At 41.3% G+C, this 14,687-nt stretch overlaps 1 long non-coding RNA gene across 7 annotated transcripts in view; it reads left to right on the top strand.

Moving 5' to 3' along the window:
• LOC107035407 (uncharacterized) overlaps positions 1–14,687 on the top strand; it is a 51,771-nt gene that overhangs the window by 29,322 nt on the left and 7,762 nt on the right. For 2 of the 7 annotated variants that reach the window (XR_012064774.1, XR_012064770.1), the window contains 3 exons: positions 9,284–9,366; positions 10,999–11,192; positions 12,654–13,178. This is a non-coding gene — a long non-coding RNA (uncharacterized lncRNA). Of the gene's footprint in view, positions 1–5,892; positions 5,943–9,283; positions 9,367–10,998; positions 11,193–12,653; positions 13,179–14,687 lie in introns of those variants that run through there. The other 5 variants (XR_001460746.3, XR_004195586.2, XR_012064771.1 and 2 more) reach the window with 5 other exon arrangements.

The following is a 14,687-nucleotide window of genomic DNA, read 5'->3' as shown; positions in this document are numbered from 1 at the left end:
TAGAACACTGGGTGATCTCTCACTGGAAATTAAATGCTCTGGTTTACTCACGGACATAGAAAATAAACTATGTTTACCAAAGGGGAAAGGGTGGGGGAGGGATAAACTAGGAGTTTGGGATTGACAGATACACAGTACTGTATAGAAAACAGATAAACAACAAGGACCTACTGTATAGTACAGGGAAATATATTCAATTTCTTGTAATAACATAATGGAAAAAATCTGAAAAAAATTTGTATATATATGTATAACTGAATCACTTTGCTGTACACTTGAAACTAACATTGTAAATCAACTACACTTCAATAAAAAACAAAATTAAAAAAAAAACAAAGGAAAAAATGCTCTGGTCTTGAACTGGCACACATGACTTCCATTCACGGCCCCTCAGACAGAACTAACCCCACAGCCCAGCCCAGCTATGGGTGAAGGTGGGCAGAGGGGTGGAATTCTCCCATGTGTTTGAGAGGAAAGGAGGTAGCCTATGGGTGAGGCCTAGAGGACTCTATGACATTTGCTTTTATCTCCCTAACGAGGCCTTCTCATGTGTTTGATGTGTATCCTTTTGTATGCATGTGCTCTCACAGAATGTGTAGTGTTGTTTTATGGGCATCTGCTCTTAATTTACATAGATGCTATTGTGCTATAGGCCTTATTCTATCTTTTTTTTCCTCGAACATTCTGTTTTTAATATCCATCCATTTCGCCAAATATGCATCTAATCCGTTACTTCTGATGGACACATATACCACATTGTATTTCTTTACTCCCCCAGTGGTGGGCACTCAGATTGCCTCTAACTCTTTGCTATTACAGTGCTACCATGAACATCCTTATGTATATACTACATGAAATTATAAAAGAATTTCTTTGGGAAATTTACCTAAGGGCAGAATTGCTGGTTACGAAGTGTGTGTATTACTCAGCTAAGTAGTACCAGATTGTCCCTCCTGCACGCCTACCAGCAGTGAATCAGGGTTCTTCTGCCTGTAAATCTCTGCCAACCTTAGACGTGGTCCAGCTTTCTAATTTTGACCCTTCTGATGGGGATGCAATGGTGAATATTATTGTTTTAATTTTGTATATCTTCAATTACTACTACATGTGGTTGGAGTGTGGCAGAGGAGAAGCATCTTCTTTTTCTTTTCTTAAAATTCAATTTATTTAAACAAACATACACACAAAAACAAACAAACAAAACCCAACAACAATCAAAAGTTCAACCATTTCTCCCACCCTCCAATAATAATTATTGGTCAGAGAATGTAATCTGTGTAATGATGATGCTTTGGTATTTATTAAAGCTTCCTTTGCAGCCAAATACACAGGAAATGCTTTATAAATATCCTGTATGTGCTGGAACAGAGCATGCGCTCTCTGATTTGGGTTGTAGAGTTCTATGTAATCTCATAGCTCAAGCTTGCCGATGTTATGTTTTGGGTCTTCTAGAATTCTGCCTTGTTATTGTTGTGGGTCAGAAATTTAGGTGTGGCTTGATTGCATAGTTCTGGCTCATAATCTCTCATGAAGTTGCAGTCAAGATGTTAACGAGGGCTGCAGTTATCTGAAGGCTCAACTGGGGCTGAAGGGTCTGTTTCCAAGATTACTCAGTCACGTGGTTGTCGGCAGGTGGTCTCAGTTCCTCACCACGCGGGCCTCACCAAAGGGCTCCTTGAGTGCTCTCATGAGATGGTAGCTGGCTTTTCCCAAACAAATGATCCAAAAGAGTAAGAGCAAGGAAGAGACTACAGTGCTTTTAATGGCCTAATCCAGGAAGTCACACACTGTCACTGCCATCATAGTCTGTTTATTAGAAGTGAGTTGCTGAGTTCAATCTACACTCAAGGAGGGGGGACTCAGTCACTCCTTCAAGGAGGATTATCAAAGAATTTATGTGAATATTTTAAAACCATCCTATTTACTAATATTCGCTCTTAACAGTTTGAAGATTCTTATTTTAAATTCATTTTAATTTTGCTTCATGTGATATATTTTGTTCCATTTTCTGTGTGTGTGTTGTCTTTTTGATGGGATATGTGCCTGTCGGGTATCTGGTATTTTGGCCTTTAAGTCCATGTTTCCATGACAGTATTTAACACTCTGTCTTTTAGGGATATTTGTGCTTTAATCTTTGCCCCATGATGTTTAAGGAGAGTGGCTTGGATGAAGCCAGGCAGGGAGCCCCAGGCATGAGCAACTGCTACAGATCCCCATCCTTCCTCTTTATTTGTTGCAGGGCCACCAAGCAAAGCCCCTGCCCAGGGATTCGCTTTTGAACTTTTGGAAAGAGGCAGTGCTGTGAGGAGGAAGCTTCCCCGAGGGACAATGCCAGCCCTGATGATGGGACAGAGAAGGAGGGAGAAAGGAATGTCTGAGGGAAGCTGGTCAGCCACACCTGTGGTCACCAGCTTCTCACCCCAGCAGAACTTCCAGGGTGTCTTGATGGCACCCCACCCATACCTGAAACCTGAGCTATTGCTCTGGCTTTGGTCACACAGAGGCCATGAAGCAGCAATGACTGTCCCAATCAATGTGGGGAAGAAGCAAGAGAAAGTCTTTTTTTTTTTTTTTAATTAAAAAAATTTGGGGAGAGAGGGGGAGGTAATTAGGTTTTTCTTTTTTAAAATATTTTTAATGGAAGTGCTGGGGATTAAACCCAGGATCTTGTGCACGCTAAGCACATGCTCTACCACTGAGCTATACCTGTCCCCTGAGAAAGTCTTAAAAGAGCTCCTCCAACCCAGCCTCCCACTAATGTATGGGGCAGCTCTACCCCCAGGTTGATGCCTCGCCCCCCCACCCTCCAAATTCCCACCACACACACACTAGTTTACCACAACCTTTGGTCTTGCTGGGAGCTCTTACAATTTTTAGGTTTGTTTCTCAGATCCAAGCCTCTCTCTGCTTCTGCAGTTTATTTAGAGTTGACTTTGTGGCCCGCAGAGAATCAGGTGTACTTCCACCCCCAACCCCTTTCCTCAGAGTCTGTACAAAATAATGGGGTAGATGGGCCACACACACCAGTGCCTGCTGGAGTAGACAGATCGCATGAATGGATGAAACTGTCTGTGGGTGAGGCAATAGGGAATGGTGGAGCCTGCAGTGAAATGGAGTCTGCATGTACATGCTTTACCTCTTGGGCAGTGATACCCAGACAGGAATGTAGGCCAGTATCCTCACGAAGCTACAAAGGCAGATTTGACGGAGAATTCATTTATTTAAAGTGTCTGAGGGTTGAATTCAGCTGGGAGTCACTAGTTTGGCACCCTTTGCTTTTTTAATCCCTAAAGATTCTTTTTGGATTTAACAAGCCGGGAGTCTTGGAGTCTAGAGTGTTTTCCCCCAAGTAACCTCTCAGGGGAGAACTCTCTCAAAAATGGAAACACGTCTTGTCTGGTGTACCCTAGTCTTCTCCAGCCCACACTGGAGCCTTGTCCCAGTTCACCAGCCCACAGTTCTTAGTATCTGCTGGTTCCTCTTTTGGAAAATAACAACATTTGCCTATTTCTAGTCAGGTGGAGCCTCGCCCATTCTTAAAAATTTCTCAAAGATTACAAACATTGGTGGGGCCTTGGAACGCAACCAAAGCAGCCCTTGTTGACCTTGGAGGATTTAAAAATGTTCTTTTTTAAAAATAAACCTCACCTCACTCTGTGCTTTATTTTCCCCATCATCCTCTCCTTCTGATATTCTATCATCATTTTAAAAGTATTTGTCTTGACTCTAAACTTCAGATCAGGTTTTGACTTCTTTCTCACACACCCCTCTTCCCCAACCTACATCAAATCAATATAAAATCCCACCACAGTTGTGTGATCTTAGGCAAATCGCCTAAACTCTCTGCACCTCAGTATGCCCTGTTATAAAGTGGGGAAGTTGAACTGGCTGGTCACCAAAGTTCCTTCTGGAGCTAAGTCTCAGGGTTAGGGAACTCTGACAATTGGTTTAAAAACCTCGGACCCTCATCCCAGAAAAACAATCACATGGCCCATACTGGCTTCCCTTGTTTTGTCTGCCAAGACCACCATTCCCCCTTCTTTCAGGGGACACTTCTCCCTGACTCCAACTATTTGTCTGTAAATGGGCTACCAGTAAAAGTACTCTGCCCAGACGAGTGAGGTGTCCAATCCTTTTCTTTCTTTTTTTTTTTTTTTTTGGTTTTCCCCTTTCAAATGGTACTAGAAGGGAAGATTTCTTTTCCCCTTTGGCGGAGAGCCAAAGGTATGAGTCCAGATCTGCCTGGAGCCATTTTCCTGCCTTGCAGAGAAAGCCCCTTCCATGTAGGCCACCGGGAGAGAAAAGATTGGAGATTGGTGGGGTAGGGGGAGGGTGGGAGAGATTCCTCCAGGCCTTTCAGTCCTGGATCCAGCTGTCCCTGAAGCTAGCCCATTCTGACCCTTTCTATCTATTGGTTCAGTGAAACAATACATTTTTTTTGTTTTTTTTGGTTTGTGTGAGTTTGCATAACTGGCATTTACAGCAGAACGCATCCTGGTCAGTATAGACAAGACTTTGCCCTGATTTTTACCATGAACCTTTACATGTTAATACTGTCCCGTCCCTTGTCCTTATTGTCCTCACAAGATTCTAGCTCAGCTCTTTCAAGGCACCTTTAAAATGTCTTCTACAACTCCTTACACAAGTATTCAACTGTTTTGATGTGAATTAAATAGAATTTTAGTTATTTTCTCACATACACTCAAATTATCATCCCCTCCCTCCCCCAAATCTGTATGATTTTGGAGGACAAGGACACTATTTTCTACTTTTTTAAAGCTCCTGAAAAGTGCTCTGCACACGGTCGGAACTCGCAAAATACTGGGGATTGTGGTGACAGTAATGACCACGTCATCAGAGGAACCCACTAACTTCGTGCACTGTAACATTCTTAAACCCAGCGAGTCACACGGATGACAAGGTCACGTGGAAACAGAGACCCTTCGGCCTGGAGTCCAGCCTGGAAGTTAAGATTGCACATGACTCCCCACAACACCTCCTCCTCCCTGGGGAATTTCAATCAGCCCTGGCTAAAGAGGAGAGCTGCTTCTGGAACTTACCCCACGAACTGAGCCCTGGACAGTAAGAGCCTAAATACGGACAGCAGTGGCTAAAGTCTGTTTTTATCACAAGTGCCAGAGGGGCCTGTGGCTAGTAACTTCTGGTCCTAAGGCCCTGGGAAGCTCCAGAAATTAAAGCGAGGAAGCTGGGTGCACACATGAACACACACCAAGGACATTGTCAGCAGACAAATAACATGCTTTATCTACTTATGTAATTGCAACTTTTCAAAAACATCTTCTCAAGTACATTTACGGTCATTAATTTGTGGGGAGATGGGGTGGATGTGTGAGGGTGTGATACCGTGAGTGAAGTGTTCTGACTTGCAAGAGTCCCTCCTATCTGAGAACCTCAGCTCGGGCGGTTGAGGGGAGGCGAGAAAGCAGTGGGCCCTGTGCGCCACTAGAGGGCGCCAGGGAGCCGGACATCACAAATTTGGGTGCGTGACACAGTCCTCAAGACATCTCAAAGGCCAGAAGTGGGGCCTCTTTTGCAGATAGAGATCGAAGCTCGTGGCCACCAGCCAGCGGTGACTGAGTGGAAACAGAACTGCACCGCCCAGTCTGTGCTTTGGGCATTCCGAGGCTTCTGCTACCAGGAAAGGCCCGGAAGTTCCGTCTCTGTGGTTAAGCTTTAGGGATGTCTCTTAGCTTCATTACAATTCTCTTTGTCCTAGCCAGTTCTCCAGACCTAAGCCAAATCTGCGTTCTTTCCGTCTCACTCAGGCCCTGGGGGCAGATCCCCCAGGCAGTGAGGGGATTAGGTAAGTGTGAGGAAGGAGAGAGAAGGCAGCCATTTCTACCTACAATGCCCTTGTTGTCTTTCTTGAAGGCAGCAGCAGGAAACCTGCTTCAGGACAAGAGCAACTTCAGTTTTTCCAGGTGAGTGGGTGTCCAGGAAGTGCCCACGGAGCTGCCTCCAGGAGAATGAGTCATTTATTGGGAAAATGGTAAAAGGACTTAATCACCAAGACTATGGAGACATTATACCCAAGAACTGGAAGTATGTCTTTTTCCGATGCTGCTCTAATGTTGTCACTGGCAGGGTGATCCACTGCAGAAGCCAACCAAAGGATTCCTGACCCTAAAAAAGCCTTTTGGGCAACAGACTATGGCCTGGAATAGTCAACAGACAGACCACAGCCCGGGATAATTAACACACCAAGGGTGCTCCCCTGTGCTTTGAAAGGTCAAAGGAAACTTTCTCCCTTTTAAAATTCTCAACCCCAAACCCCTTCTTAATCTGCAAATAATAAATGCTGGAGAGGGTGTAGAGATAGGGAACCCTCCTACACTGTTGCTGGGAATGTAAATTGGTGCAGCCACTATGGAGAACAGTTCCTTAAAAAGCTAAAAATAGAGTTACCGTGTGATCCAGCAATCCCCCAGTCCTGGGCTTATATCCAGAAAAGATGAAAACTCTAATTTGGAAAGATACATGCACCCCAGTGTTCATAGCAGCACTATATACAATTGCCAAGACATAGAAGCAGCCTAAGTGTCCATCAACAGATGAATGGATAAAGAAGATGTGAGAGAGATAGATACATACATACATATATATGTGTATATGTATATATATATATATATATAGTGGAATATTATTCAGCCATAAAAAAAGAATGAAATGTTGCCATTTGCAGCATCATGTACGGACCTAAAGGTTATCATACTGAGTGAAGTCAGACAGAGAAATACAAATATCATATGATATCACTTATATGTGAAATCTTAAAAATGATACAAATGAACTTACTACAAAACAGAAACAGAGTCAGACATAGAAAACAAACTTATGTTACCAAAGGGGAGACATAAATTGGGAGTTTGGGATTAACAGATACACACTACCTATCTATATATAAAATAGATAAACAGCAAGTACTTACTGTATAGTATAAGGAACTATATTTGATATCTTATAATAAACTATAATGGAAAAGCATCTGAAAAAGAATATCTATATCTATATATATCTGAATCATTTTGCTGTACACCTGAAACTAACACAACATTGTAAACCAAATATACTTCAATAAAAAAATAGATAAGGTCTGTGGAATGAATGACTGTTGCACTGAGAAAACAAAGGACCTAGTTAAATCCTGAACTTCCTTCTCTTCTCCCTCAAAGTTTTATGTTTTCTTCCCTCCATCCTTCCTCTCTCCCTCCCTCCCTTCCTTCCCTTCTTCCCAGCTTGCTTCCTTCCTTTCTCTCTCTTCTTCTTTTTTTCCCTACATACCATAAATGTCACCTTTTTAGAGTGTACAATTCAGTAGCTTTTAATATACTCATGGAATTGTGCAACAATCACCCCATCTAATTCCAGAGCATTTTCATCACCCCCCAGAAGAAACCCTGTCCCCATGATCAGTCACTCTAGCTCCTCTCTGCACTCAGCTCCTGAAAACTGCTAATTTCCTTTCTATCTTTATAGATTTCTTATACTGGACATTTCATATAAATGGGATCATACCATATATGGCCTTATGTGGCTGACTTCTTTCATTTAATATAATGTTTTCAAGGATCATCCATTTGTAGTTTGTTATTACTTTGTTCCCTTTTTATTGCTGAATAGTATTCTGTTGCGTAGATATACCACTTTGTTCGCCCATTCATCAGTTGATGGACATTTGAGTTATTTCCACTTTTTGGCTATTATAAATAATGTTATAAACATTCATGTGCAGGTTTTTGTGTGAATATATGTTTTCATTTCTCTTGAGTAAATATGTAGGAGTAGATTTGCTGGATCATCTGGCAGCTCTGCTTGATCTTTTGAGGAACTTCCAGACTGTTTTCCAAAGTAGCTGCACCATTTTATATTCCCACTAGCAATGTATGAAAGTTCCAGTTCATCCACATCCTTACTAATACTTTTTATTGTCTGTCCTTTTGGTTACAGCCATCCTAGTTGGGGTGAAGCAGTATCACATAGTGATTTTGATTTGCATTTGTCCAAGTGGCTGATGATATTGAACATCTTTCATGTGCTATTGGTCATTTGTATATCTTCTGTGAAGAAATATCTGTTCATATCCTTTGCCCATTTTTAAAATTGGGTTGTCTTTCTGTTGTTGAGTTACAAGAGTTCTTTATATTCTGAATATTAGACTCTTACCAGACAGATGCTTTGCAAGTATTTTCTCCCATTCTGAGGATGGTCTTACTTACTTTTTTGATAGTGTCTTTTGAGGTATAAAAGGTTTTAGTATGATAAAGTCCAGTTTGTCTTTTGTTGCTTGTGCTTTAAATATTGTATATAAAAAAACATTGCTTAACCCAAGTTCACAAAGATTTACCACCATGTTTTCTTCTAAGAGTTTTCTAATTTTAGCTCTTCCATTTAGACTTTGGTCCATTTTGAGTTAATTTTTGAACATGCTATGAAGTAGGGGTCCAACTTGATTGTTTTCGTTTGGATGGCAACCTGTCTTAGCACCATTTGTTGAAAAGACTTTTCTTTCCTCAATTGAATGGTCTTGGCACTCTTGTCAAAAATCAATTGCCCATAAATATATGGAGTTACTTCTAGACTCTCAGTTCTATTCCCTTCATTTATGTCTATCCTTATTCCAGTACCACATAGCCTTAATTAATGTAGCTTTGTAGTAAGTTTTGAAATTGTGAAGTGTGAGTCCTCCAACTTTGTTCTTTTTTGAGATTGCTTTAGCTGTTTTGGATCCCTTCCTTGCATTTCCTTATGAATTTTAGGATCAGCTTGTCAATTTCTGCAAAGAAGGCAGCTGGAATTTTGATAGGGATTGAGCTGAACCTGCACATTCATCTAGGGAGTATTGGCATCTTAACAACACAAGTCTTACAGTCCCGGAATATGGATGTCTTTCCACCTATTTAAATCTTCTTTCATTTCTTTCAATGATGTTTCATAGTGTTTAACATAGAAATTTTGCGCTTTTTAAAAAATTTGTTCCCAAGGATTTTATTCTTTTTGATGCTCTCATAAATGGAATTGTTTTCTTAATTTTATTTTTTGATTGCTTATTTCTATTGTATAAAAATACAGTTGGTTTTTGTATATTGATCTTGTATCCTACGACCTTGATGAGTTCATTAGTTTTCATAGTTTTTGTGTGTGTGGGTGGGTGGGGTTTCTTAGGATTTTCTGTGAATAGAGATAGTCATCTCTAGATATCTGTGAATATAGTTTTACTTCTTCCTCTTCAATATGGAGGTATTCTATTTATTTTTCTTGCCAGGTTGCCCCGGCTGGCACCTCCAGCACAATGCTGAATAGAAGTGATGAGAGCAAACATCCTTGTCTTCTTCCTGATTTTAGTGGGTAAGCATTCATTCTTTCACCATTATGTGTGATGTTATCTGTGGGTTTTTTGTAGGTGCCCTTTATCAGGTTGAGAAAGTGAAAGAGTAGGAAACTAACTAACAAAATGGTTTCCCTGATGCTAAAGCTGTTTACTGATTGATTCTGACTTAACATTTTTGCAACTTGTTTTCCTATTTTCTCTGACAAACTCCCATCTTTGCTTCACTTGCTCAACTGCTTTTGTGCTTAATAGCCCCCAGCCTTTCTGAGACAGGAGGGAAGGGGCCGTTAAAAGAATGACACAGAAGTTAGCACCAAGATTGTTCAAGATTCAACCCGCAGTAGACCTTGAGCTTTATTATACACTCATTGTAATATATTAGCATGCTAAATGGCACTCTCACAGGTGCCATGACAGTTTCAAGGCTGACCGTAAAAGCTCAAAAAGTGGGTGATGGCCAAATTCCTGGGACTCCCTGCCTCTTCCCCAAAGTAGTTGGACTAATCCTCCCACCTGTTAGCATGTGAAATGGCTGAGCCCATAAAAACTAACAACCCCCATGCCTTGGGCTGATCTCATTTTTCCTAGCCAACCCCATGACCTGAGATCTTGCTCTCCCTTCTGAGTAAGAAGGCCCGCATTCTGCCTGTGGAATGTGTATCCCCTAGGCCTTGCCTCTTGCCTTTTGAGATGATCTGCATTCTGTCTATGGAGTGTGTACCTACTTTTACTTTTAACTGAACACCCACCCCCATACCTCATGCCCTCTCTGGCCTTCTGAGATGGACTGCGCTCTGTCTATGGAGCATATATCTCCCTGAATAAATCTACCTTCACTCTACTATGGCTTGCTCTTGAATTCTTTCCTTCTCAAAGCCAAGGACACTCACTTGGTGAGTGTGTCCCAAGGACTTGACCGAAACCTGGGATACAGCCATCCTCTCATGCCCCATTTTTTCCTGGATCATTTCCATTACACTCTCCATTCCCTATACATTCTTTACCCAGTATACCTTATCCTTTAACCTAGACACTGTGTTCCAGAAAGGTGGTCATGGGCTGATAGTCTCAGGAGAATGAACAGACCCTCTGGAGTTTCTCCATGATGCCAGGTGGATTCATCAAGATTAAGAAGAATACAGCACCCTGGAAAATGCCCTGATTGTTGTCACCTTTCTGTTCCATCCAATTTGTCTAAAAACCTCAGGACACCGACCCCAAGATGGATTCACAGTCTCTAAGGCATTAGCTTCTGTGACTCCTCTTTGCCTGGCAAAGCAATAAAGCTGTTCTTTTCTAATTTTCACAAAACTCTTCCTCCAAGTCTCAATTCAGCTATCAGGGTACACAGGCTGTTTTTTTTAGCAAAAAAGTTCTTTTCTATTCCTACTTTGTTGAGCATTTTTATCATGAGAGGGTGTCAGATTTTTGTCAAACGCTTTTCCTGCATTGGTTGAAATCACTGTGTGGCTTTTGTCCTTTATTCTATTAAAATGGTGTATTACACTGATCAATTTTTAATGTTAAACCAACTTTGCATTCCTGGGATAAATCCTACTTGGTCATGTTGTATAATCCTTTTTAAAGGCTGCTAGATTTTACGCATTCTTTCTATCTTATGTCATATGTCTCCTTTTTCCATCCATTAGTTTTTACCCATGTGAATGAAAAATATTGCCTGCCATCAAGCCATCACATTGCAGCTGCCCCTGACTGTGAGCCCTGAGGGAACTCAGGTTGGAGACAGGATGCCCATCATCAGCCACCGCAGCCATCCCCCAACAGTGCACCCTTAGGAGATTCTGGATGGGAAAGCACAGGATACTGGCCCTAGAGAGCGGAGGTGCATATCAAAGGAATGATTTCAATAAGCCAAGATTCTTGCATCTTCCCATATATAGAAAAGTGCTAAATTCCTTAACTCGAGATGTCTGATTTTATTTAATTAACAGTAACCTTTTGATGTTCTGACTGCCTGGTCTTTGTTGCAAAAACTCCTATATATCCTGGCTCCTCCCTTACCTCTTCAGAACAGTCCCTTAGAGTGATCTGAGAGACTGTCTCCTGGGCTTGAAGTCCTCAGTGTGTCCACTGAATAAAACATAATTCTCAGCTTTTAGGTTGTGCATTTTTTAGTTGGCACCCAGCTTCTTAAAATGTATTTGCATTTAAAAAATCATCCATGTACACCATAGAGAAATAGTAGTGCCTTCAGTAAACCAATTATAACATGAAATAGCAAAGTCTTCTGTATCATAGACCCCAGTCCACAACCCAGAGGTAATCATTTTGGCATCTCTGTTTTGTGACTCTGTTTAGGGGCCTTTGTTTTTCAGAGCAATTCTGAGTTCACAGCAATACTGAGCAGAGGGTACAGAGATTTCCCATATACCCTGGCCCCCTACACGTGCATAGCCTCCATTATCAACATCCCCCACCAGAGTGGTACGTTTGAAGGAGAATTAATAAAATGGACGCACTTAGGCTAACAGATTGCTTATTCTTATGCTCGCCCTTAGAATGATCAACAAGCCTGACTGACCGGTTACTACTCACAGCTCCAAGCCCGTTGTTAAAACTAAAGCTATTGATTTTACTATTTCTGCTCTATCCCAGTAATTAAAAGTAACAATCGTACTTGGTTTCTGAGTCCTTCTCCAGGGAGAAGGTCATGGGACTGTAACCTTATAAAATAGCCTGAATTACCAAGAAGACCAGGCCTTGGGTGCTTATAAGATAAAGAGATGGAAAGAGCGACAACCACTAGCCTCTACAGAATTGGTCACCTGGAGACACCATGATGCCACTCTGTCTTATGAGAAGAAAATAATTCTGTTGATTGTTATTGATGCTTTATTGTCTGAGCTATGGCTATATAATCATTCTGCCCCATCCTCAAGATGGGTCCACAGTTTTGAAGGCACTAGTCTACTGTGAGTCCCCTTTGCCCAGCAAAGCAATAAAGCTGTCTCTTTTCTTCTAAGTTCCAAAACCCTGTCTCTGAGCTATTCGCCTCCTCAGGGATGGGGGCCCATCTTTCAGCAACACATTTGTTAATACTAATGAACCTATGTTCACACATAGTAATCACCCAAAGTCCATAGTTTACATTAGGGTTTACGCATGGCATTGGCCATTCTATGGGTTTGGACATACTCATAATGACATGTATTAGCCATTTCATATTTCTTGATTTATCAACATTTGATTGTATCTAGAAGAAGTAATTTTCAAGCTCACACTCTCGGCTCCCTTCCCACCTTTCTTCTCCCGTAATGTCAATTATCTGTTTGTTTCCTCCTAGTGGTATGATAGATTGTGTTTTCAAAGTGGACTGCAACAAGGTCTCCCATCCCACCTGCTCCCTTGCAATATTAATTTACCTTTCTTCCATCAAGAGGTGGAGTCTGTTTCCCCTTCCTCTGAATTTTGGCTGCCCCTGGACCCATTTTGATCAAAGAAATGCAAGAAAATTGACAATGTGTACCTTCCAAGGCTGGACCTTAAGAGATCTGCAGCATCTGTCTTCATCTTGAAATGTTTCTTCTTGGAAACTTGTCATCATCCTGTGAGGAAGCCAAAGCAGACAGTAGACAGGCTGACATCCAGCAGAACAGAGCTCGACATGTAACATTGTGGCCAGGGCTCCCCACTGAGCTTTAAGCTGGCAATGAACATCCCTTGCTAGTCATATGAGGAAGGCTATCTTGGAGCATCCAGCTATTCCAGCTTCTCAGCCAACGCTGCGGGAAGCAGAGCCACCCAACTGAACATTGCTTGAATTTGTGACCCATAGAATTATAAACAAATAAAATGATTGCTGCTTTAAGCCACTAAATGTTGGAGCAGTTTGTTACACAGCAAAAGGTAGCTGAAACACATGGCTAATTTATAATTCTAAATTGTACCCTTAAACTTCTATTTATTGATTCCACTATGTATAATAAAAATTTGTTCATCCTGTTGTGGACAAAGAATGTGGCCTGCCATTTCTGCTATTTCAGTACAAAGAATGTTGTGGCCATCAAGCCTGCAGCCACTGGAGCTGCCCTTCAGGTCACACCTGTGGGATGTAGAAAATTGGATACTGGCCCTAGACAGTTAAGATGCATATCGAATGATTTCAGTAAACCCAGACTCTTGCCTCTTCCCATATATAGAAATGCACCATAATCATCAACTTGAGATGTCTGTTTTTGTGATTAGCAGTAATCTTTTGATGTTCAACTACATTTTTCCCCCCAGTAAAAACTCCCTTACATCTTTGGAACAGACCCTCAAAGCTATCAGAGAGGCTATATTCTGGGCTTAAATCCTCAGTAAATCTGCTGAATAAAACATAATTCTCAGCCTTTAGACTGTGCTTTCCCCCCCTAGTTATCTTCCCACATTTCCCAACCTCTGTGGCTGCATCATTACTTCTACTTTGTCAATGTTTTAAATATGTATATTCTATCTTATACTTATGATAAACTATTCTGTGCATATAAACATACTCTGTGCAATGAACTATTCTCTGCATTATTTAGCTTTGCTCTTTCAAATATGGTAGCTACTAGCCACATGTGGCTATTGAGCACTTGAAATGTGTCCAGCCAATTGATATGTGCTATATATGTAAAATACACACCAGATTTCCAGGACTTAGTGCTAAAAAAAAAAAGGTAAAGTATCTCATTAATTTTTTTTGTTGATTAAATGTTTAAGTGGTTTTTTGAGTATGTTTGATTAAATGAAATATATTATTAAAATTAACTTGACCTGTGTAAGTGGTTTGGGTTGCTGTAACAAAATACCGCAGACTGGATGAATGGTTTAAACAACAGAAACTTATTTTCTCACACTTCTGGAGGCTGGGAAGTCCAAGATGAAGGGACCGGCAAGTTTCATTCTGAGGTCTCTTCTCTTGGCTTGTGGGTCAGTGCCATCTCTCCATGTGCTCACAGGACCCCTTCTTTGTGTGAGTAAAGAGAGAGCAAGAGACCTGCTGTCTCCTTTTTCTCCCATCTCCCAGCTCTGTTGAGATCGACATGTAACGTGTAAGTTTAAGGTGCGATATCACCTTATCATCATCACATAATCAATGTGATGACCTAGTACACAAGTACCTTGTGAAATGATTATCATAAAAGGTTAGTTAACAATTCTATCACCTCACATAATTACCGTGTGTGTGGTGAGAACACTTAGGATTTACTCTTTCAGCAAAGTTCATGTATATGATACAGTAGTTCCTTTAGTCGTCATGCTGTACGTTATCCCCAGAACTTATCCAACTTGTGCGTGGAAGTTTGTACCCTTTGACCACCCGTTCATTTCTCCCACCCCAACTCCTGGC

This window comes from Vicugna pacos, chromosome 27 (genome assembly GCF_048564905.1).
Source record: "Vicugna pacos chromosome 27, VicPac4, whole genome shotgun sequence".
Lineage (NCBI taxonomy): Eukaryota > Metazoa > Chordata > Mammalia > Artiodactyla > Camelidae > Vicugna > Vicugna pacos.
The sequence above is the reverse complement of the archived record's forward strand: the minus strand, read 5'-3'. Positions and strand labels throughout refer to the sequence as shown.